This window comes from Bombyx mandarina, chromosome 13 (genome assembly GCF_030267445.1).
Source record: "Bombyx mandarina strain Sakado chromosome 13, ASM3026744v2".
NCBI classification, from domain to species: Eukaryota; Metazoa; Arthropoda; class Insecta; order Lepidoptera; family Bombycidae; genus Bombyx; species Bombyx mandarina.
The window spans coordinates 6615990-6641057 of NC_143220.1; the positions used below are offsets into that span (position 1 = coordinate 6615990).

At 37.4% G+C, this 25068-nt stretch overlaps 1 protein-coding gene and 1 long non-coding RNA gene across 3 annotated transcripts in view; one reads left to right on the forward strand and one right to left on the reverse strand.

The window, feature by feature from the left end:
* Ten-m (teneurin transmembrane protein Ten-m) overlaps positions 1-25068 on the reverse strand; it is a 774430-nt gene that overhangs the window by 416318 nt on the left and 333044 nt on the right. The window lies entirely within an intron of this gene.
* LOC114251533 (uncharacterized) lies at positions 20507-24746 on the forward strand. The gene is made up of 5 exons (XR_016324051.1): positions 20507-20822; positions 21764-21919; positions 22276-22333; positions 22718-23463; positions 23552-24746. It is a non-coding gene; the product is annotated as an uncharacterized LOC114251533 (long non-coding RNA).

Sequence of the window (25068 nt, forward strand, 5' to 3'; positions counted from 1 at the left end):
CCTTCACCTACACTATGGCATTAATTAGCTATAAATTGCACTACCACGGTTCCTTCTCGTTAAATTCAACGATGAATTATTCGAGTCGTTTTAAACTTGTGTTCGTGTGTGTACATCGACCTCCATCGCAGTGAGAGCCTCGGCTGTAGGGATCACTGTGAAATTTTAATATAACCAAACGCCGGAAACCAAATTGTGGTCCGCTTATTAGCATATGATACCGTAGGAATTGACCTAAATTGATTGATTTAATATGATGCGATTATACGCTAGCGGTTTCATAAAACGATCACTAATTCGGCTGGATTATATTATTACCCACTAAAAAAATAATCGGCCTATATCATAATATACTTTAGGCATACGTTTGAGACTAAGCACATAGTAGAAGATTTTCTGTATACTAAATCTCATAAGATTATAACTACATATAGCATAAGTCATCCAGTGACCGATCTAACTTTTCTTTTATTGTTTTGTTGGGTGGACGGGCTCACGGCCCATCGGATGGTAAGTCGTTCCCGGAGCCCATAGTAATAAGCAACGTAAATACCGCCACCCACCTTGAGACATGGGTTCTAAATCTCAGTTTTTACAATAATACTACGGCTGCTCCACCTTTCAAACCGAAACGCATTGCTGCTTCACAGCGGAAATAGGCAGGATTGTGATACCTACCATCAGTAATTACACAAATTACAATTTTTGCGAATTTGATTTTCATTACGTGATCCTATTCTTTCACCGCGTAAGTCAATCGTGAATATTTGTCAACTACGTATTTCATTAGAAAAATTGGTACCTGTATGCGGGATTCGAACACCGGCACCGTCGCATCGCTCGATACGAATGCACCAGACGTTTTGTCCTTTAGGCCACGACGACCCCACGTGTGACTTCACGACGTATTTTTTTCCAATTCAATATTTACTTATATACTTAATATTTAATATATTTTCATAACCGAAATTCACGATAAAGAAAGACACAATGCAAGAAGATCGTATACGTATTTTTTTTTGCTTAAATTAAATTGTCTAGATGTGCAATACCCAAAAGTAGATTACCCTAAAAAATAAAATGATCTCTTACTTTTTAGAGGGCGTTACAACCTTTGTACATATTTACACATAGGGCGGTACATACTAATGTAAGATCCGCTAAAGCCACTAAAAGCCTTCCGTCGTTCGAAGCCTAAGTGTGCGTACTACCAGCGTTATTCACGCATCAGCAATATATGGCTGGTCCTTCGAAGAATCTTGTTTTAACATGTCGCTTCAAGTCGCATTTCGATTAGTGTACTATTTGGTGACTAATATCCTCTTAGAGGTGTTCTAAAGAATAAGACGTCTGGTGAAATCCTATCGAGCGACACTACTGTGCCGGAGTACAATCCCGCCGGAAGGTACCAATTTTTCCAATGAAATATGCACCTACATAATTATATGCAATTTTTTTCCCTACCTAAGTTGATCTTGACAGACCATGTCAGCGTCGCCGGGCTAGTAGGTGAGCTCACGGAGCTCAAACCTGACAATGTTCCTAACACGAATCCTAGTAAGAGCAGTGCTTCGCAGAATCTACCACCGGATCGGAAACGCGACCCACTGAGGAGATCCAGCGAGAAATTCAGTGGGCTGTGTCTGTGGGTTAATTTACTCGCCGAGCCTTTCGTCACAAGCGACGGGTTCGACGAGAACGATGACCGGTGCTCGGGGTACCTAAAAGCACATTGTGTAACAGGCAAGGCAAATACTGTTGCTGTCGCAAATCGCTTTTACATAAGCGAAAACTTAAAAGATACGAGCGCAAGGATTTTAAAGAAACCAAAAATAAAAGAATCAAGCTGATTCGCTAATTCATCAAATGCATTTTATAACTCTTAAGTTGACGAATCTTGTTAATTGAAACGCCTTGAAAGCCCCTACTCTATTTGAAAGGGAAGTTCCCAATATGTTTTTCCATCTTTTGACTGCACCATTTCACAACCAACCCTTTTCAGGGTTAATAAAGACAGTATGTTCTATATTCAACGATAAATAAACGTCGGAACCAATAATTATCCTCTTTTGAATAGGGCTCCTTTGTTTTAACTACAGCGGATGACGGTCCTCAACTTCTCACCCCCTCTCGTGCTGATAGCCCTCTTCTGAGGTCATTAGTTGAGTGACTATTATGTTTTTGATCGGGATTATTCTTTTCTTATGGAATTCGTAATTTTGATATTAATTCATAAGATATAATAGATACATTTCCCTGAAACAGTTCAATAGTGAATATAAGCCATAACATATGTGGGACATGGTCAAATATAGTTTTAGTTTAAATAACCGCAATTAATAGTGTTCTTTATTATTAAGGCCGTAAATAATCTGGGTCTGCGGAGGGACTTCGGTTCCCTCTGTATTTTGTATCGCATGTTCCATGGGGAGTGCTCTGAGGAATTGTTCGAGATAATACCAACGTCTCGTTTTTACCATCGCACCGCCCACCACCGGAGTAGAGTTCATCTATACTACCTGGAGCCACTGCGGTCATCCACAGTGCGTTTCCAGAGATCCTTTTTGCCACGTACCATCCGGCTATGGAATGAGCTCCCCTCCACGGTGTTTCCCGAGCGCTATGACATGTCCTTCTTCAAATGAGGCTTGTGGAGAGTATTAAGCGGTAGGCAGCGGCTTGGCTCTGCCCCTGGCATTGCTGAAGTCCATGGGCGACGGTGACCACTCACCATCAGGTGGGCCGTATGCTCGTATGTCTACAAAGGCAATAAAAAAAAAATTTGCATGTAAAATCAGGTCCGAAGATGCGATGTTGATATCTGTCATACGGCAGTCTACTCATTTAAGGTAGTAAAAAAAAACCACCCGCTTATGATCTGAACGCAAAAGTTATTGCCTCGACGTAAATTAGCAAATGTCCTTCGGTTAATCGAATTTATTTGAAGTGTCCCGCCCTAACGCATACCAGATTATGTTTTTCGCGCGGCGCAGTTTAATAACCAGTTAAATTTAACTGTCCAATAAAGTTAATATGTTTACGAGACGGGTTCGCTGTAAAAAGGTTTATTTGGCATTCGCTTTTGGTGATGAGATGTTTTTCGCGTGAGGACTAATATTATTGTTATTCCCTTGAATGCCGTTCCGGTATTAAAACAATCTTTTTATGTGAATCGCTGCGGTTTCGCTGACTTTATTAGACCTTTTCGGTAAAATAGGTACCAAATATTCGCAGTCTAACGCGATCTTACGGTCCACTTGTTATCAAGTACCAGAGCCCATAGACATCACCACCAGAATTCCGCTTTCTGTCTTGAAACTCGATGCTGAGTACTCTATTGTATTAAATAATACTGCCCCTTTAAACCTGGAATACATGCTATTTTTGCAGCAAACATCAACAGGGTAGTGACTGACGTCTATCCACGCCTTTACCTCACAATAGACTGTGCCGCTAATTATACAAATGTTTAAATCAGCGGGTCTTTTTTCTATTACAAGATGTTTTTCCCTAGTTGTGGGCTTTGATGGATGTATCAGATATGTGCTTTCTTAGGACAAACGTTACATGAGGCCGTCAGCGCAAAAGTGGCCTAAGTTTACCATATTATTATGGAGCAATGAGGTTTAAGTTTTCATGAATTTGAATTTGAGTGGGCAAAAGAACAATACGCGCAAAAATAATGTTTACAAAGCCATTTGTTATTTATGGGCGAAACTATGGATAGGCCGGTTTTGCATCAAAATTTATTATGTTTTAAATAAATTGCAATTACATAATTGTAAACATGATTATGAAAAATTGTGGGCTAGGCCACTTTTGCGCTGACGGCCTCGTATATCTGTGGAATTTCACCCTCAACATCATCGCCTCACACTACACGAACGCGCTGACCATTTTATAGTTTACAAGCGCTTAAGAAATCCATAAATGTGCAGTTATTTCACTAACATTATACATATACATATACACTTAATTTATAATATGACAAAGAAACATTATTGCTTACACACGATTCTTCACTTTATTTAGAATAGCAGATAATGCTCTATGACCTCGAAATATTATTTCAGAAATCCAATTTAAGATTGTTTTCGTTGTTACAAGTTTTTTTATTTTTTATTGCTTAGATGGGTGGACGAGCTCACAGCCCACCTGGTGTTAAGTGGTTACTCGAGCCCATGGACATCTACAACGTAAATGCGCCACCCACCTTGAGATATAAGTTCTAAGATCTCAGTATAGTTACAACGGCTGCCCCACCCTTCAAACCGAAACGCATTACTGCTTCAGGGCAGAAATAGGCAGAGTGGTGGTACCTACCCGCGCGGACTCACAAGAGGTCCTACCACCAGTAACCACTAGTGTTTCGTGTGTTTCAATTATTCATGAGACTATTTCATTGTCACACATTGCGCCAATCATATTTTTTGTTGCTTTCGATGACTCTGCGAGCTTTGTTAATCGATCGTCAATTACTTTTCATATTCGGCAAATAAGACCCAATCCTCTTTTGCACGCCGTGTTGTATAACGATCTATAAATATTGTCCCAATAGCCCAATATTGTTTGCGTTCGTTGCGAACAATATTCTACCCTAATAAAACGTCAATAGGAACAACAAAATTATTTATAGATTTAGATTATAAATCTGTATAACCAATAAGAATAACCGGGGACAATTCTCACACATTTCCTCCCTCCACGGTGTTTCCCGAGCGCTATGACATATCCTTCTTTAAACGAGGCTTGTGGAGAGTACTTAACGGTAGGCAGCGGCTTGCCTCTGCTCCTGGCATGGCTGAACTCCATGGGTGACGGTAACCACTTACCATCAGGTGGGCCGTACGCTCGTCTGCTTACAAGGGCAATAAAAAAATTAAGAAAAAAACATTTGGTCCTAAACTAGGATTCCATGTAGAGGCTGACATTCATACTTTTAGATGTGTTCATATATATATAGGTACATATGTAAATTTTAAACACAAACAAGCACACCTGTTTATTACACAATTGATTGCCCGATGTGATAATCAAACCGTCGGCGGATCAGTCAGAGACAATAACTAGTGCTTCACCGAGTCAATGAATGTATTAACTAGTCTATTTTTCTGTTTTTGTTCCATCCACGATAAAAATCGACAACTAATAAAATTCACAATATAAGATGGTCGTAAACTGAAAGCCACAAGAAGGACATTAAAAATTCACCTTGAATGTTGAGACTTCCGGAGCCAAGCGATTTTGTGCCTTAAGATCTTTTGTGAAGTGTACATTGGAATTCAGAGGTTTTAGGTTTTAGAGCCTTTTAATCGACTGAACTTTGGTGAGTCATTGACTTAATATGGATTCGTAGAACACTTCTGATATAAATAGTTAATTTACTCTGCAATTTTAGATTACTTTTCGCTGTCAGAGAAAAAAAACATTTTCCATCTTTATCGGTCTCATTATTTTTAATAAATACACCCGTCGAAGTCACAAAAGAACGTTATTGTATTGAGAATTTTATATTATTACTTCTCATTTACTTTTAAGCTCTTTGATGTTGATAGTTACAAAACAAATATCCTAGTAACACAAATATTAAGTTCATAGAAAATAAATTGCAATATACTTAATCAAATTTAGATTTACATCGTGAAATCTTAGAAAGCTCTACGTCAATAATTCAGACTAACACTTTCGGAGGACTGCGGTGGGCATTTCATTGTTCTTGTAAATGAATGTTATTCTTTTATTGTCGACACAAAGAAGGCACTTAGGCCTAAAGCGAGCCGCCAATATTTATACAACCTTCGCTCGTGCCCTCTTGTAGCGGGTGGCGTGTGCACATTGTTAGAAGAGGTAGCGAGTTGAAAGCGATATATTCAAATTCAAATTCAAAATCATAAAAAGATAATAGCCAGATTAAAGAAAGCCAGATTAAAGAGATTAGTAATCCTTTAGCCTTCGCTTTCTTTGTTCACGTCATGCCGCATTGTATTTTCTGACAGCATCCTAAGACTTAACGTCAACAAATAAATTATCTTATCACATAAGTATGCATGAATATGTATTATAAGTATGATAAAATCAGAGCATGGAAGAACCAATAAAATATACAAACGAATAAATTTGATAACAGCAAGAAAAAGAACATTTTTGGAATTGACGACCCACTATTTTTATTTAAAGTGAGTAAAAATATAAAACGTTGAAGACTAAGTTTTCATGATTAACAAGTTTTTATTCTTGCCTATTTAAATCGTAAAGTTATGAATCATGCGTTCCCGTCTAGCTAGATAGCTGTTTAAAATGCTATTGAGATGTCCAAGATGTCCATGGGTTTTGGTAATGCATATAGGCTAACAAAAGATTATACGGATAGCTAATAATATAAAAACGAATCCACTTAAAAAAAAGGAATCAATTTCCGGAACATATCTATAAAACTAAAAGCACTTTGTATTGCAAACTAAATTAACCAGTGATTCGAACGGTGAAAGGTTTTTTAAATCTATCTTTATGTTAGAAGACAGGAAAATTCTAGAACACTCTAAGTTTCATTATAAATGCTCACTCATAGACTTGAATAGCAAAACGCTATCTCATATTTAATGTAAAAACATCTTCAAGCCATGGCAGAAACGGTGCTTGATTATATAAGAAAACGCTCGATGCTCCATTGTTGGAGGGTAGTTGCAACTTCTTTCGAGTGTTACTTCGAAGCGTGTTTGTACACATAATACAAAGGGATCGGATCTGTATTGTGTTAAGATATGCCAGTTTATATAGACAGTCTAGAGAAAATATTTCTTTTATAAAATTGTCCTTCTTAACTTGTAGCGGCGCGCTGTCAGTCCTTATGAGTAAATTCTATCATCCTTATGCATGCGGTTGAGCAGTGGTCTTTGTACAATGAAATCAGTCAACCCTTGCATTAGACGCTTTTAGCTCTAACACTAGGAGCAGGCTTAAGGATCCCGATAACCGTACTCGGCGAAGATTTCGACGTGCAACCTAACCTAATCATCAACCCGCTGAGTTTCTCGCAGGGTTTTCACAGCGGGCCGCGATTCTGATCCGGTAGTAGATTCATTCGCGAAGCAGCTGCTCTTGAGTTGTTTGGTCTCCTTTGGAGGCGCTCGGGCAGCTGTTAGCGAATCCCACCCCTCCTGGCTGAGTCTTTGCTCGCCCACCTGTCCTGGTGAAACTGGAAAGGCCTCCGGGGCAACAGTAATCCTTCGTTCATAAAAAAAACAATACAATCAAAACTCTAAAAAATCATGTCTAAGCATCCAAATTATGATGTCTATAGGCTGCGACAACTAGATTTGCTCATCTGCGTATTAATAGTAATAAGAAGAGCCTGCACAGAGTTCAACACACTTTAAGTAGCCACATAACAATAAGCACTTAGGTGAAAATTGTGCGGGTTAAGTAGTAGGGCGTATTGTGGGCGAGCTTGGGCAGGTAAAACCAAACTGCCCATTAGAATTAGTTGACTGTAATCATAGATTTCTGTTTCAAGTTACACGTAAGCAAAGCTCAATTTTTACAACGTGAATTCGGCCGTCTTGAGATCAGAAGCTGACTTTCTGAGTTATGTTTGAGCAATAGCTTTCTAATTATCACATAATGGCACTAGATTTTCCAACGCCAAGCCTAAAATTAAAAAAAAAAGTCAACGATACTGCACGGAAGAGTGAAATTCTGATTATTGAAATGGATCACTAGCGTAGGGTATTAAACAGAAACAACTCAAAACAGAAGCTCCGACTAGCAATAAAATTCTACGAAAGTATTTGAACGAACCGGCATTAAAAACCGGAAAGACAATAAAATGTTCACCTTTAAAAATAGACAATCGTTAAAATGGCGTGCCATTTCCTTTCTGACATTTTAATCAAACAGGGGGGCACCTCAAAACAATATAGGGACATGATTAAGTGTCCCATGGGTACACTATTCTATTTCCTTTGCCCTCTGCACTGTAGGGTACTTAACAATGGGCAATTTCTAAGAGCTCAAGTTATTGCTGGAATTTTCAAGCTTTTCGCCCTTAACGAAGGTAGTTGAAAAAGTTTGTAAGTCAGGAGGGGTTATGTTTGTTGTTACTGCTTCAGTTTGACGGGCGTTTGTGTTTATTATTAAAGAAATGAGATGTTTTCGTTGATTGTTCACGAGTGTTAGCAGTTGTCAGCCTTTTAGCAGGATAATTGTTGATGGAATTGAGAAAAAAAAATTGGGTTGATAATTTTGCAACAGTTGATCATCAACTGGAGCAAATTGATTTGTATTCCTGTGCTATAAATCTAGATTTTGAGCTGTGATAATTCTACTGATGCCATACCATAATCAATTATCAAGAATTTTTGATTATGCTGATTTCGAGGCGCAGAATACACGTCTTGCCTATTTAAGCAGTTATGAATCATGCGTTCCCGTCTGCCAAGATAACTGTATTATAACGCTATTGAGATCCCACGTTTCAAGTGTCAAGATGTCCACGGGCTCTGGTTATGCATACAGGCTAGCAACAGATTAAACGGATAGCTAATATAAATAAGTCAAAATAAAAACGAATTGACTTTAATTACAAAAACAACCACCTTAGCATAATTATTTTATCATGTTTCAACTTAACATCTATAATTGAACCCTAATCACAGTTACAAACAATTATGTTTTGAATTAATGAAAAAAACGTTCGCTAAAATCAGAGGCCAAGGGTAGGTAAGGAAAGGCTTCCGGGTGCGTTGACCCGAAGGGCGGTATTAGGGAGTCGATCGACTGGACACAATAGATATGGAGTCGTATTGGGGTCTTCCGGCCTCGCCAGTCTCGAATAGTGCTGATAAAATTTCGTCGAGATAGAGAAGCTTATTGGAGCTTTAAGTATATTTTCACGGAAAATTGGGTGAACGTAAATATGTGAAAGGATGCGTTTTTGCGAATACCGTTGTTACCTACAGCTCAAGGATTTTGTAAAGTACAAAAACTGAGCAATCTAATACGAAGGCAATGATTGTCATGCCCTTGGGAAAGTAGACCAGTTTCGACGTATACCTTGGATTTTTTTATTGCTATATGCGTGAACACCAGGTCGACCATGAGATTGCGGCCTCATGTCTCAAGGTAGTTGACGGTTTTTACGTTGCGATTTGATATCTATGGGCTATTGATATCTTTGGACTTTAGACCGGGCCTTCTATAAGATAGCGTAGTTGACAAAATGTCGTCTATACCCATTCAATTCCACAAAGCTAACCTTATAAAATCACGAAAAAAGCAACGCTTATATAGGTCAGTGGACCACAGAATTCGCCGCCCGTCACCTGGTTCATTCTCCCGAATTTATTCATATCATTTTTTTTTTGATATGCAAAAAGAAGACCTTTGGTTGTCAAGCAAGCAAGGATAGGTATGCAGCATGCTGAGTTGCCTTTACCCGTATCTTTTATAAAATAGAATGACTGGTTTTTATGGTAACCAGCACAATTCAAAGCAATCGTGCTATCAGAGTCTAGTTCATGTTTACATTATTTGCCTTTATGTTTTTTTTATTGCTTAGACGGGTGGACGAGCTCACAGCCCACCTGGTATTAAGTGGTTACTGGAGCCCATAGACATCACACAAATGCGCCACCCACCTTGATATATAAGTTCTAAGGTCTCAAGTATAGTTACAACGGCTGCCCCACCCTTCAAACCGAAAAGCATTAACTGCTTCACGGCAGAAATAGGCCGGGCTGCCGTACCGACGGCTGGGCGTCCTTGGGGTGAGCCACGCCGTCTGGTTGTAGTGTTGACCGCAGTAGCCCCCCTACCTCGTCCGGGTTCTGACCTCGGAGGGGATCGGACGTCGGGTGTAAGAGTGCAGGGGAGTCGTTTAGTGGGTAGGCCCTAAAATCCTTGGACCCGCGGTCTGCTCACAACACCATGCAGATCGTAGAGTCTCACATACCCCGCGCGCCTCTTTTGCGCGGGGACCTCGTAGGAGGTTCGGCCCTCCACCCGAAAAAAAAAAGGGTGATGGTACCCACCCGCGCGGACTTACGAGAGGTCCTACCACCAGTAACAATGTGTTTTTTTATTCTACCTATGCTGGTAATCTAGGGGGTTATGCCAGCTTAATCGTCGTCGTGGCCTAAAGGATAAGACGTCCGGTGCATTCGTGTTGAAGCGATGCATCGGTGTTCGAATCCCGCGGGTACCAATTTTTCTAATGAAATACGTACTCAACAAATGTTCACGATTGACTTCCACGGTGAAGGAATAACATCGTGTAATAAAAATCAAACCCGCAAAATTATAATTTGCGTAATTACTGGTGGTAGGACCTCTTGTGAGTCCGCACGGGTGAGTACCACCGCCCCGCCTATTTCTGCCGTGAAGCAGTAATGCGTTTCGGGTTGAAGGGTGGGGCAGCCGTTGTAACTACACTGAGACCTTAGAACTTATATCTCAAGGTGTGTGACGCATTTACGTTGTAGATGTCTATGGGTTCCAGTAACCACTTAACACCAGGTGGGCTGCGAGCTCGTCCACACAACTAGGCAATAAAAAAAAAAATCGGTCGAGAAAGTGAGCTCACGGGGCACCAACCTAACGAATTTGTTAATACCAACCCTAGCAAGGACAGTCCTTCGCAGAATCTACCACAAGATCGGAAACGCGGTACCCACTGAAAAGGTCCGGCGGTCTTTGTAGAGCACCGACATAATATATACCATGGTTGTTATTGTTATTAAATAATTCTAAAAATGGGACAGGTTTTAAGACAGGAATATGCAGGATGGTGTTAACTATCCGAGTAGACTCAACATACGCCCTAACTCCAGTAAATACCGGTTGAATTATGAGGATCAGAGAACGCTTTTCTACAGTCTCCGGCTTATCCCTTATTCACCCTGTATGATGCCCGCGGGAAGAAATGAGGTGGTCCTATTCTAGGTCTACATTAAACAGTCAACTGGTAGCATAGGTTTTATTAGTGAATTAGGTGCCACTGGTATTTTGCAAGATAAAAGTCTGCCTGAGTTAATAGTGTGGTATCGGGTAAACATCTTTTAGAAGCCTGATCGAATATAGCAGATACCAACATAAGCTTAAAAACAGACGCACAATTCTTCTTTTATTTAGCAATTTTGACGATAGGTAGAATAAAATAAGCGGAATAAGCGAACTGGACCCCTAGCTACCAAAATATTGGAAATCTCGTTCGAAGAAGAACTTATCATAGCGGTTAAGAAAAATTATTCTACCAATTTCAAATTTATTCCAGTGATACTCACAAAAAGTCGAAAAATAATAATCTCAATTGATTGAAACGTAGTCTGAATACAAATCTGTATTTCAAAAGCTTAGAAACCATTACCAACAATGAATAAGATACTGACACTATCAACTTCAAAACCTCTCTATAATTCAGCGTGAACTTAAAAAGCTTCATATTAAACTTTGATGATGCATGCACTTAATGCATCACAAGTGAATTCAATATGGAGCGTGCTTCACGTTCCTCAGGTGCCAACAAGAATATTAGAAGATATGAGAGCTTGTTTACATAATATTGCGGTTCATTATGAGCTTTATAGTAAAGCTTTTTCAAGTAATTTAATATAGTTATAAATAGACTATTACTTTCATTAAATTACGAGCCAAACAAAAATAGACAAAGACAAAAGAGTCTATTTTCCCCTCCATTTTGTCAACTGATAATTTTATTTGTTTTGTTTAGTAGCGACTAGCGAGCTTTATCGTAATTTATCTATTTTTGGAAACAGTAATAATAATAATAATAATAATAAATATTGACCAACAATCACGCCACGTTAGCTGGTCCCGTGCTAAGTTCGTAAAGAACTTGTGTTACAGGTACCAGATAACGGAAATAAATGTAATATTTTTATTATACACATACATATATTTAATATACATCCATAACCCTGGAAAAGACATTTTTATATTTATCATACAAATATCTTCTCTTGGCGGGATTCAAACCCGCGACCCCCTTGTGTAGTGACTATGTCACTTACCACTACACCAGACGGCCGTTAATTATCAACCTAAAAATATCAATAACAAAACAAAGAAGAAAATTTATTACATAAGTAAAATATATATTTTTCTCTACTTATTCACTGGTAGCTTATGGGGCTATTCCAACTTTTCGTGGACTGGTAAGTGAGCTCACGGGCTCAACCTGTGACAATTTGCTAAGACTGGCCCTAGCAAGATCAGTGCTTCGCAGAACCTATCACCGGCGAGAAATTCAGTGGGCTGTGTCTATAAGTTAGTTCACTAGTCGAACTCTTATAATCGACAAATTCGACGAGACCGGTGACCTGGGTTAAAGAGCCTAAAAGCACCGAGAGTGGTCCGGGGGGTCCGGATAGTAAAATACAAAACGTAGAAGGAGATCTAATAACTCAAGAGTAGTTGCTTCGCGAATGAATCTACTACCGGATCGGAATCGCGACCCGCTGAGAAGATCCGGCGAGAAACTTAGTGGAGCGTGCTGATGCATGGGTTAGGTTACAGGTCGACCTCTTTGTCGAGTTCGATGAGTACGGTTACCGGGGTCCCTAAGCCTCCTGGTGTTAAAGCTGAAGGCGTCTCATGCAAAGGTTATTGGATCTGATGGATCCGTAAGAACGTATCTAGGGTATCGACGGTGACTGGCTCCTGCGTGATCAGGATTCGGGGAGTAGTCAGCGGCGGCAACGATAAGGCGATTATCATGACGTTTTTGTGCATCAGTATCAAATTAAGACGTTAAAATTACAAAACCTGAAAGGAACGATAATAATAATAAAAAAAGATTTGTCTTTTCGAATTTCTGTGCCCTCAAAAAAAATCTTGTACAGCAAGGGCCGCTAGAACTCATAACACTTTATACCACTCTGTATACAAAAATACAAAAAAGTGCTTGCGTTTGTTAAAACCAATTTCAATGGAAATTTTTGTTGAACAAAAATGTTTCGACTGCAAAACTAATTTTGTTTTTGCGTGCAAGGGATGCTCCCCTTTGTGAATCCCAGCGAGTTGTTGACGTAATTTTTTTAATCATTCTTTATAGTCATATTAATTTACTTAACGACTATCTTAGGGGAGTACGCTCGCTTTGAAAAGTTACACAGGTTTATGGACACTATTTATACTTTGTGGCAAAAAAAAAGATTCATTTATTTCCCTATTTTTGGCTCTAAATAACAGAAAGTGCTTTAGTAAATTTAAAATTATGTGTACGTGTATCATGAATGTAATTTGCGTTATCTGTTTTTATTATATGTGTATTATATTAAAATAGCATAGTTATGGATTTGTTACTACCACTTGGTTTTGATTTCTATTGTGTTCGAATTTCTCTTTGATTTTCTACTTTAATATTCCTACCATATGCTGTACCTACATCGCAGTGTTTATAACTTCGGTAAATATTTAAAAGGAGCTCATTTAGACATTTGAGAATGTACTTAAAAATTTCAAACAAATTTCCCACGAATTAATTACGAACAATTAAACACGAGAATCGAATTGAGAATAATGAAATTTATTAAGAATGTCGTCAAATCGAATGTAACCTAGAAGCTTGGTGGGACTGAAGAGAGCAGAGAAGCAGTTTTAAGTGATGCATCGGTGCTCTTCCGATGAATAAGCAATGAGGAATATGACTTGCACATAATTCTTTGAATACATGGTACGTTAAATTACATCTGAATACTAAATTATGAATATAAGTGTCCCATTTGTTTTTCAGCCGCTGACAGATCGGAAAATTTTTCAAAATTAAAATCCTTTTGTAGCGGAATCTTTTTATTTTATATGTTGAATTTTATGAACGGAAACAGTGAGATTGAGGTGTTGTAAATCCACACGGTAATTAGAATACGGTAAGCGAGGCTTAGCTCTGCCCCTAGCATTGCTGATGTCCGTGGGCGACGGTAGCCGCTCATCATCAGATGGGCCGTATGCTTGTCTATCTACAAGGGCTTAAATAAAAATTTGCAAGGGCACCTCAACAATCATAGATTCCCGTTTGAAATGTGGGAATTGGAACCTGAACTAATTGAAGACCACTTATCAATAACTGTGATAAAGCTTTCCGCAATGTACGGAAAATCGTTGAAAAACACAATAACACGAAATTTGATTCCTTTTCCCGCTTAGTCTATAGTCCAATTTAAAGAGTTTCGAGGTCATAGAAGCACTTGAAAAAGAAGCACGTAATAACTTTAAGATTTTTGGGGCTGCTTAAATTCAAACCCTTTCTTTAATTTCGGTCCATTTTAGCCTCGAATCCTGATGCCCTACCCGCTTTTTTGGAGTTAATCTAACAATTTGTTAAGCGTAATTTGTACTTAAACAGACAAATTAAGATCAATGTCATCAATAAATTTTACATTCCCAAAACTTAGAGTCGCAATTTTCAAAAAACGTTCGCCGTGCCCCAAGAAAATGGTAATCTCTTAAATTTTTCAAAAGCACCGTCTCGGTCGACAATAAAACTTCTAAAACAAAGGGGGAAACGCGTCACGATTCCGGACAATTCATATTTCCCATCAGCAACACAAAAGACGTTATAAAATTTACAAATTTCTTCAATAAAATAAGCGAACCGGCAATATTGTTGACTCGCGATCTATAGCTGAATCGAAGTCCCGACGTTTTATTGTTGTTCAAGATCGTTTATGTCAAGAAGTGCAGAGACGCAATGTTTTTTATACAGAGAACGAGAGGTTACGAAAATTTTGATAGTCATATAAGTTAGAAGCTGTCAGCGGATTTTGTGATTTTAATTTTTTGATCTCAATTTCAAGATACAAAAGCAGTGTGATAACATAATGCATATCAATTCGTTCTTTTTGAGTTTAAAATAACAATTTAACTTGACGATGCAAAACTTTTAATCGAAAATGTTTTGGATATGGTAAAATATATGGATAATACACAATATTAGTATATGTATATTTATATGATTATATGAAATAGTTAGGTAAGTAACATATACTTTGGATTGAACGAATGACCCCTAACCATTCAAATTTACCTTTTTTTTTCAATTAACTGTGCAACATATTCATCCTGCCACATCTTTGTCAGTAAAGTAAAAGGTCAACGCCGCGGAGAAACCCATCTCAATGCCCTGCTTAACTAAAATTATAGCTTATGACTTAGACCAAAAAGCTTCCTTTTCTTACGGGAGCAAATTCCTGAGGTGTTGTTTACCCTAAAGGCGATTTACTTCGAGTGTCTGTTAAGGCGATAATTAGAAAACTTTTTCAATTAGTTTAATTTCGTCTAAAGACTTCGTAGATTTTTGAAGCTTACAACTCAAAGTCCGAAATGTTTAGAAAGCTTCTCTTTTAAGAATGCTTTAAGCACTTTGTTTTTTCGTTAAGTACACGAATGCTATTTCGAAAATGATTTTCACAGCGAAGCTTTTGAATTAATCAAGTGTCATCGAAATTTAGTTAGAAGCTGTTCATTTGTGATTAAAAGTATTCAAACTTAGTTTATTTTTAACATAAGCTGCCTCTTTTTTTGGATATTATTGAAATGTTATACTTAAAGGTAGGCAGTATGACTATGTTCATAGTATAGCTGCTGGCGATCAGTTTGTTCATCGTTGACCATTACTGTAAAGACTTATTTTATTGCTTTAGGAACTAACGAGTACATGGCCCAAACGATGCTGAGTGGTTACCGTCGCCCGTGGAAGTCAGCAATGCCAATGACTTACCGCTGCTTAGCATATTAAGTGATTACTGGATTCTGTGGATAACATAAGCCAAATTCTCAATTAAATTGTAATAACGACTGTACTATTCTCCAAACTGGAATACATGACTGATGCACGTCTAAAATAGCTAAAAAGGTGGCACTTATTTGTCAAATTGCTCACCACCGCCCAAGCTCTAGCGGACTTATTTTAAATTTCATTACCAAACAAAGAAATAATAATTAATACTAAAAACCTAACCGAAACAGATGTTTTTGCCAACGGTACCGAATCGTTAGATAAATTATGATAGTCTTAAATTCAGTTACTAATCATCTTTCAACGCGCAAAGCCAGCCGTCGCCGTCGCTACAGGAAGCCGGATTGCACGCACAAACAAACCCGACGTGACGTCAGAGCGAGTTTTACATTTAATTAAAGACAACTTTGGGCCCGCACTCGACTGAACGCTAAACAGTTTTGAACTGTGCAGACGAGTGTTTCTAATAACTATAAATTAATAACCACGAATTTAGCAACTAGTGTTTAGCGATATTTTAGAGAATTGTTGCTTTAAGATTTTTTTCGCTTTAAGATAATTTTCCCCCTCACTCCTCCAGCCGCTACGGCGGTTCGTTCACTGTGCACTCTGTGCGTCTATGGAACTCAGTTCCACACTCAATCCGTGCAAGTCCCTCACTTGAAGTTTTCAGGAAGGCATTAAAGGAGCACTATCTATCAATTTAGTATTACTTATATGTATTTCATTATATATGTACGTGTATGTATATGTTTACGTTATTTATGTGTGTATGTATATATATGAAGTCTAATATATTATGTATTATTGTTTTTATATTTTTTATTATTGTTCTTGTCTAGATTGTAAATTGATTAGATTGTATTCTTCTACCCACTCATTTGAAGCTTTCCTTCGTTAAGAACGGTTAGCTGGTAGAAAACTCAATTGTTGAGTTAAGCTCGCCATTTTTTATATCTTACGCAATTACTGTAATATTAACTGTGTGTACAATAAAGAATAAGATTAAATACATTAATAGTTTGTAGTTTTATTTATTTATTGATTAGATGGGTGGACGAACTCACGGCCCACCTGGTGTTTAGTGGTTACCGGAGCCTATAGACATCTACAAGGTAAATGCCGCTACCCACCTTGAGATAAGAGTTCTAAGTTCTCAGTATAGTTAGAACGGCTGCCCCACCCTTCAAACCGAAACGCATTAGTGCTTCACGGCAGAAATAGGCAAGGTGCGTGGGGTGGTACCTACCCGTGCGGACTCACAAGAGGTCCTACCACCAGTAAACGGTTTTGTAACGATTTTTGAAGCCATTAATTGGAAAGCAAAGACGCGGTATCTAGAATAATGGATAGATCCAGTTTCATACGCCAAAGCATGCTTCGTGTTACTGAGCGAATAGAGTAGTACTAAGTAGTTTGTAAAAAAAAACATTTACAGTACTAACCCAACGGCTACCCAGAGAACGTAATTTTGAAGCTTAGTTGTCCATTTGATATGTAAATGGAATAGTCCATACAGTCGAGTATTTTGTTACAAAATGCCAAAATTGTTGTCAAATAGGTACGTGTACAAAAAGTTAAATAGAACATCACATGTGCAACCTTCTACGCGGTCTGGTGCCTTCTACTTTGCCCTGAACGACAAGGTGCTCTATGGAGTCATTTCCTCGTCAAGTTGACAGTTGTTTGCATGAGTATGTGGCGGGTAGCCATCATACAACGCAAGATAACTGATAGATGCCTGAATCTCGCTTACGACATTTTCAAGATAAGGCGCATATATACAAGTTCCGAACAATAACATTAGGACCGTCGCGTCGGTCTACCGAGCAATATCACCCGCTCGGTGGAAGATCTTCCCTTTGTCGTTTAAATTCCACAAACTGGTGACCCCGACGTGACAACTGCAGCCTTCATCATCAGCGCATCAAGAACTTCGGCTACCACGATTCCCGCATTCTTGCAGATAAAAAAAAAGTCATCAACAGTCGTCCCACAGCAAGCCAGCATCGCAGCCTCAACAGGACCATTGCAGCCGACTCACCGCGCTTCCTGGTCCTACGGCACGCAACTTCACTGCCTCATCACGCCGCTACAGTTCATCGCAGCCCACGACCGGATCATCAACGCTTGGGGTCACACATCTCCGGCGTGGCAGCTCTGCATCACATGGACTACGCACGACACGCACGCAACATTCAAGCTCAGTCTCGACTCACCGCAGACTTCGAGCAGCACTGGCGACAATCACGCAGCATTCAGCTCAGTTTCGACTCACTGCAAACTTCGAGCAGCACTGGCGACACGCACGCAGCATTCAAGCTCAGCCTCGACTCACCGCAGGCTTCGAGCAGCACTGGCCCTTGCAAGCTAATATCAGCACGGACAACGCTAACTAAAAAATGACACGACCTCCAGTCTCGGAGGGGAGAGATGTGGCGGGTAGCCATCATACAACGCAAGATAACTGATAGATGCCTGAATCTCGCTTACGACATTTTCAAGATAAGGCGCATATATACAAGTTCCGAACAACAACATTCGGACCGTCGGTCTACCGAGCAAATATCACCCGCTCGGTGGAAGATCTTTTCCTCCGTCGTTTAAGCCTCCTAAAAGTATACCAGGCTCACCACAAACTGGGAGAAGTGGCGATTGGTCATATGGCGCATAACATTTGCCCACAGCAATGATACTGAGTGACGTTCACGACCGCTCTTGTGATGCGTCAAAGGAGAAAATAGACCAGGAATATGATTTGACTGAGGCTTCACGAAAAGTCACGTCCGGCTTTTTTTGACTCTACAACGAAGACGTTAAAACCGCAGCGTTAAGCCTGCTCGTTTGCACGATCAAACTGCACCACGTGTCGCCACGTTACAGATGCACATCACAAAGAAATATGCACGCACCGTGCTTATTTCAATTTTGCGAAACGCCATATTGTGCGACATCTTTTTTTTTTGTAATATATTTTCTAAGTTTATAATTTGAAAGTGTGAATTATCGATGCATGTGTCTTTTGCAGTATTCTCATTTATATCGGATATACTATTAAAGATCAATTATAATGGAAAGAGTATAATCAAACGTATATTATTAAACGGTCAAATTACGATAGTTCCATCAGAGTCACATCATCGATCGACATTAACCATATCATTAATGGCTGCGTGTTGTCTAGAATAGAATAGAGGATACTTTGGCTTAGAATAGCACAAGCCCATCTTTCCCTGTAATTCACAAAAAGGCGCCTAAGAAATTCGTCAAAGAATAGACGGCACCATTTTAAGTACTATATAACTATACTATATTAACATATTACAGTGGTCGGCATGATAAGTCAGGCGGTATCTTTATAGTTCGTATATATCTCAAACGAAACTAGGTTTTATTTTATTTTCGACCTGGACTTTTCACTTCTAAGATGCCGGGTAGACTAAATTTACGTTATGATTCAATATAAAAAATGCAATTTCATTTTCAAAAATCTCCCGAACAGAAACTATTATAAGAAAACAAAGACACATTACTTACTTCCAGTGAAAAATAAACAGAAAACGAAAAAAGCCTCGTTCGAATTTACGCAAACACATAAAGCTCGCGAACCAATTATGTTAAAGAAAAGAAAATTTTTATTCGGAATCACCTATTTGGACTCCAAGCACGTGGTACTCGCACAGAGGCGGACTGGACTGGTCAGTTTCGAATAGAAATACCCTATTTTTGACATTGATAGATAGACTTATTCTCGCTTAAGTTGGAGTCACTCAAAATTTAAAAAAGAAAACTTCATTCAAAGCTGGACAGTTTTTACAATTTCTCGTTATCAATAATTGCAATTATGTATAAATTAAATCAGTAATTTCCCTATTATATATGTAATTCGGTACACCGCTAAATAGAGTTGACAAAGTAATACAGTCTCAATTTACTCAAAACCGAGCTCACTATTTTCTGAACGTCAGCCACTTGCCGATATTTATTGCTCTATGATAGTTTATAACGCTATTTGGCACTAAAAAATATAATAGATTTGTTAATGATAACAGAATTACTAAATTAATAGGACTGTCATAAAAAAAATGTTTCTCTATCCGAATATTTGACCGATAAAAAAAAATGAAGAAAAAGAAACCTATAGCCATATTAATAATTTCTAACTACGCCACTGTATTGTAAACGATTCCAGCAAAAGTTGGACCGTAAGCGCGTTAGCTAACCGAACTAAGTGTACTACAACCTAGAATTATAAGGACATAACAAAATATCAGTGAAGCAAGCGGCTAACCTCTATAAATCGTTTTACATCTGCTATAAAGTAATGAGATTTAACCCTCCCATTCGGGTTTACGACACGGTCGTGCTATTCGTATAGATCAATATTTTTTTCTTTCGTTAAACTTTTAGATATGTTGACATACGAGCAGATATTTCAGATGTGCTTCTGACGATTATGATAAAAATGCGTATGCATTTCTGCTCTGAAGCTGTGACATTCGATTGCATCTTTGACAAAATTATCAATGACTCTGATAGCTAGAATTTTTTCAAAGAATATTGGGTAGCCGAGGTTCAAATCCATTGGGTTTTGTCTGGTCGTTGAATGAACGTTTGTTCATTGTTATTTTGTTTGTTACTACTAATTCGGACGCAATTCCCGGTCACCGTCTTTGCGTAGCAAGTCACAGGAATGGGTTATAACTTCAATAATTGCAGGTCTATGAAGTTCATTTCTATCGTAAATTTTTTTTTTTTTTTTTTAATGTTTTGCTCTTGCAAGCAGGCAATGGACTGAGTCCTTACAGCCTCGTCTTTCGTAAAATTAGTCTTAAGTTTTTAAGTAACAATGTATTGTCTTCCGTTATTTCATTTTCTACATTTTCATTTTTCATAATCCGGGAGTGTTTTCAGTCCATAGTATTCTTAGTTGGTACGTCAAGTCCTGTAATCTTTTCCTTTAAAATATACTGACATATGTCAAATTGAATTTTTTTTTTTTTTAAATTCAGATCGCCAATTTAGATTATAATTCTATTCCAGTATTTACAAAAAATTTGCAAATATACTGGTATGTAGACTCATTCTTCAATAGATCTTGTATGCAGCGCGGTACCAAATTTGAAGATCCATAAACGTCCTGTAACTCATCCATTAACACAAGGCGCTGAATGTTAAAGGATGGGCAAGAAAATAGAATATGGTTTATAGATTGTTGTTCAGCATTTCCACAACGATCACACAAGTCACTGAGAATCATTCTCATACGATATAGATGGTAATTCAGACGACAATGACCAAACCTCAAACGACATAAAATAGAATAAAACTTTCTATTTACATATTCTCCTTTACAAAACCAAGGTCTTTTATTTACTTCAGAATTCAAAAGACTGTACCAAGTACCCTTAGATAAGACTTGAGTAGAATGATCCCAATGTTTCTTCCAGTTATCACACATTCTTTTTTTAAGACAACTATGAATATCTGTGAAAGGAATTCCAACTTCAAAATATGGGACAGAACCCACACTATAATTTGTTATCATGGTTGCTAAATGGTCAGCTTTTTCATTGCCCAATATGCCAATGTGGGATGGAACCCAAACTAGTACAATATTTACATGACAAACTACATTCAAATAATACAAAAGTTGTTTTATACTATACACTAAATAATTTACATTTGTTTTATTTACATTATTTTTAAGACTTTTTAATAGGCTCATACAATCAGTGGCAATAACCCACTTTGAACAAGTATTTTTATGCTTATCTATATGTTGCAATGCAGACAAAACTGCAACAGCTTCAGCAGAATATATGCTCAAGTTGTTATCAAGTTTATATCCAATTCCATCTTTCAGGACACTATCATAAACAGCAAAAGATGTGCATATATCATTTTTAGCCCCATCTGTATAAATGAATCTATGATCTCGCCAAGAAAAAAATTTTTCATATACTTGTTCTTTTCTATGTAATTCAGAATCTATTACTATATTTATATCAGGGTATTTACTTTCAAATTCACCTTGATAACAAGGAAAATGGGATTTATTTCGCTGAATATGTGCATCATGAAGAAATTGAAGAAACCCAGATATATTTTCAAGAACAAATGGACATTTATTGAAGAAAGTAGAAGAAGCAGATGACAAATAATTAAGTAATGTATTGTTTTTATTTGTATATATTTTTAAAATGAATCTTTCTTTTAGATGCTCTAGTCTGATTTTGATTGGTGGTAAATTACACTCTAATTGCATTGCATTAATAGGTGTGGTTTTAAATGCACCAGTAATTAAGCGTAAGGCATTGTTTTGTATTTTATCAAGTTTATCAACAAGTTTATGGACTGAACCAAAACACAAAAAACCATATTCAAAATGACTTCTGACCAATGATTTGTACAACATCAGCAGTATTTTAGGGTCTGCTCCCCAACTGATTTTTGACAAACTCTTTAATATATTCAAAGCTCTATTGGCTCTTGCAATAATTAATTCTACATATTCATTCCAGGATAATGAAGTTGTGAATAAAACACCAAGAAACTTAGCCTCTAACGACAGAACCAATGGTAAGTTGTTGTATACTACGGGAGGAATAGAAGAATGTTTACCAAAAACCAAAACTTTTGATTTGGCCGCATTAACTTCAAGTTTTAAGTAACTAAAATATTCATGTAACTTTGTTAGAGCTAAATTTATATCAGCAATCACTTGCTGGATATTTTTCCCACTAGCGTATATTACTAAATCATCTGCAAACTGTAAGTTTTTTATATTAGTGCCTAATATTTCATTTAATCTGTGTATATACAAAAGAAATAACAGGGGTGACAATATTCCTCCTTGACAAACACCTGTTGAAGAAGACATAGGACCATAAATTTTACCATTATATTTAGCATAAACCTTTCTATTTAGTAAGAAATTATGAACCCAATTTACAATTTTGACAGGTATACTTAAACCACACAGTTCTTTGAAGAGGACATCAATATCAACACTGTTAAATGCTCCAGAAATATCAAAAAATACAGCAACAAGACAATCTTTATTTACAACACTATTACAAATATCTAAATGCAATTGACAGAAGCTTTCATGTGCAGATTTACCTTTACGAAAACCATACTGATTGTCAGATATTAAATTATATTTTTCAACAAAAAATTCCAATCTTTGTTTTAACAACTGTTCAAAAAGTTTACCCACGCATGAAGTGAGAGTTATTGGGCGATAAGAATTAGCATTGTATTTAGGTTTTTGAGGTTTTAATACCGGTACTAAAATGTCAATTTTCCAGTCTGTTGGGATTTCAATATTTAACCACAATTCATTCAAAATCAACAATATTTTTCTCAGAGCAGAATCACTGAGATTTTTAAACAAAATGTATGGAATACCATCAAAACCGAATGCTGTATCTTTACGAGAAGCGATTGCAGATTTCAACTCTTGGAGAGTAAAAGAATCACATAAAAAACTGTTGTTATTAGTTGACAAAACATTTTCAATTTGTAGCTGATTTTGATAAACAGAACTGTATTTTTCAAGAAACTCCAAAACCCAACCATCTTGCTCTCCTTTTGAATTATAAATTTTACCAAATTTCCTCATATGTTTCCAGATCAAAGACAATGGTGTTGAGCGATTGAATGATTCACAAAGACGGACCCAACTGTTATGTTTTTCTATTTTTAATGTAAGTTTTTTAAAAGCTTGTTGTTTTTTAAAGTTTATATAATTTTCTTGTGATGGACAATTTTTAAACTTCACATATGCCTCTTTAGATTTTACAACAGCATCAAAGCATTTCAAATTCCACCAAGGTAGTCTAGGTCGTGGAATAGGACCTTTACGAGATGATATATTTTGTTTACTACGAGAAACGCCACTACAAGCCTGAGCTGAATCGACCAATAATTTACAGAATATATCGTAACTTTCTAAAGATGAATATTGGCTGAAATTTATTTTTTGAAGACCAACATCTACACGATTTTTATAAGAATTCCAATCGACACATTTGTAATTTGGATAAACAGGAAGAGTTGTATGAAGTGTGTTGTGGATATCAGTTGCAGTTGTTAAATGGAATTTAATTAATACTGGAAGATGATAGCTGCCGAGAGGATCGTTATGTACAGACCATTCACAAGACATGGCAAGTTCTGGAGAAACTATTGTAAGGTCTAATGCATTTGGACGCCATGATGAAGATCCAACAGTAGTAACCTGCCCATCATTCAACAGAACTAGACAATTATCATTGATGACGTCTAAAATCTCTCTACCACGACGTGATGTTGAATTACAACCCCAAGATGTATTGTGAGCATTGAAATCACCGGCCAAAATAAAAGGATGTGGAATAGATTTTATGAGATTATCTAATTTAGTTTTATCGAATCTGGGAAAACTATAAGTAGGACAGTAACAACTAATTAAACTTAATTCTTTATTATTAAGAAAAATTGTCACACATATGTTTTGGAGACCATTGTCTGAAAAAGTTGGCAAATGCTTGTACTGAATAGTATCTTTGATTAAAATGGCCACTCCATTGTGCTTATTGCCTGAATCATGTCTAACAACGTTAAAACCTTTAATTTTGAAAACGGTTTCTGGACGAAGCCAAGTTTCACATATAATTGCTAAATGAATATCTTGCTCGTATAAGAAATGTGTTAAATATAATCTATTGCAAAGAATACTTTGTGAGTTCCATTGTAATATATTTAAATGATCCATTAAGAAGGAAATAAGGTTTTTTGACTGAAAGTTTCAAGCAGGATGTTACGTATGGAACCAGTGTTAATTGGTATATCATTTTTTTGGTCATTAATTACTTTAAGAATTGATTTGGTTAAAAGATTCATAAAAATTTCGGACTTAGTTAAGTTTTGTAATTGAGTTTCTATATGTCTGTTCGTAAGTTGTGGAAAAGATTTTTCGTCAAATATATTTGCATAGGTAACAGTTTTAGACTTTATTTTATTTTCTTCTACTTTCTTCTTTTTAATAGGACATTGAGATGAGATGGCAACGTGGTTCCCACCACAGTTTACGCATTTGGCATTGATTATTGCCACTGTGCATGATTTAAAGTTATGGTTTTCCGTGCATATTGAGCATACTTCTGCATTTTTACAATATTTAGCTATGTGACCATACTTCAAACATCTTAGACACTGCTTTACTTGGGGAATATACTGAGATACCTCATGTCGCCAAGAATCCAAGTATACGTACTGTGGGAGTTGTGTCGAAGCAAATGTCACTGCCACTGTCTGTGTTGGTTGAAATG